Here is a 1,840-nt window from a genome sequence, read left to right as displayed (position 1 = left end):
GGCAGCAGGTAAGCCTTTCTCCCTCCCTTACATTGTATACAAACTACCCACCCCAGGGCAGGTGTAGCACTCACACCCATGAATCAATCATAAACTCTAGAAGCCTGCCGCATGACTGCATGAGGCTTTAGGGGGACATCCAGACAAACCATAACAATTACAAATGGATTATCTAATCTCTGCCTGAAAGCTCCCTTCCACTTTCAGAAGAAAGTCTAAATCCCTAAAATGGCAAAAGTTTTTGTAAAAATTTTTACAGTGTCAGAGATTAAATCCAGGGCCTCACCTGTGCTAGGTAGGCATTCTGCCACTGAGCTACATCCCTAGCCTGGCAAAAGAATTTTTAATGACTTAGCCCAAGTGTATTTCTTTGCAACTCTGCACTCATCAGTTACCTACATGCCAGTCTTCACCAAATGTTGCATTTTCCAACTGTGCTGTGTCATCTCACATTTTGTGCTTTACATGTGCAGCATGATTCCTTTGTCCCCTGTCTCTTGAACTTGATTTCTCAGCTTTCATGGTTCATCTAATAATCACCTTCAGGAACCCCCTCTGGGCAGATTCACAATTCTTTGGGTCACTCACCATCCTGTACAGCCCCTGCCATCACGCAGAACTTATTTCATGGGATTACTGTAAGTATATATTACAGCTTGTGTTTAGATGTCTCTCCAAAGCTTTATGTAGTCATAGATGGGGCTTTTTCAGAGGTGGCTGGATCTAGAATTTGTGATGCTAAAATTGATTCATGGTGCAGTGGTAGAATCAAGAGCATTAGGATTAAGGGTGTGAGTGTTACCTGCCCTAAGTACCCTGGATAAGATATAAGGGATAGAAAGAACTGTGGTTATCACTTCTTGCTGTGCTACCTTCTGCCCACCATGAACTGTTTTTCCTCTGCTATGCCTGCCAACCACCCAGCCTTGGAGCCAGTTTATTATGGACTGAAACCTCTACAGACTGTGAGTTAAATAAACCTTTCCTCCCTTAACTGGTCAGTGTTACGTTTGTCCCAGCAGTGAGAAAATTAACTAAGACAGTACAGATTTCTTTGAATACAACCTGGCTCCTAGTTAAGTGTCATGTATACATTTACTGTTAAGTTACCCTTTAGTATCTGTGAGGAATTGGTACCAGGATGCCCCATGGAAAACAAAATCTGAGAATGCTCATGTCCCTTATATAAAATCTTGTTGAATTTGCATAAAACCTATAAATCCTTCTAAATACTTTAAATCACTTCTAGATTACTTTTAATACCTAATACAATATACATGCTCTGCAAGTAGTTGCTACACTGTTTTGTTTAAGGAATAACATAAGAGAAAAGTCTGTATATGTTCAGTGCAGAAAATTTTTTTCAGTATTTTCAATCTTTGGTTGGTTAAATCCATGGATGCAGGAGCTGCAGAAATGGAGGGTAGACTGTATTTTAGAATGTTTACATGCCTGTCACCTCTACTGGGCAGAAGCATCCTGGAGTGTTATGTCTTGAGCAGCCAGTCGGGTCCTGAGAGGGTGCAATGGGAGATTAAGAAAAGACAAGACTGGCTGGGGATTTAGCTCAGCGGCACAGCACCTGCCTGGCAAGCACAAGGTTGTGAGTTCGATTCCTGGTACAGGGGGAAAAAAACAAAAAAAAAAAAAAGAAAAAACAAGACACATAATAAAAGAAAGCTTGGACCGGGTGGGAGCTGACCTCTCCGATAGAGAGGCTGCAACAACCCAGCATGGTCTTCATGTTTATTTATACACAGTAAAAAGGGGAGAAGCGCATGACGGGGTCAAAAGTGCAAGGCTGTCTGGTTAATAACCCTTAGTTATTGTGGGTTGATCA

Source organism: Chinchilla lanigera, unplaced genomic scaffold (assembly GCF_000276665.1).
Source record: "Chinchilla lanigera isolate Chin_1 unplaced genomic scaffold, ChiLan1.0 scaffold00008, whole genome shotgun sequence".
NCBI classification, from domain to species: domain Eukaryota; kingdom Metazoa; phylum Chordata; class Mammalia; order Rodentia; family Chinchillidae; genus Chinchilla; species Chinchilla lanigera.
Note: the sequence above shows the minus strand (reverse complement) of the source record.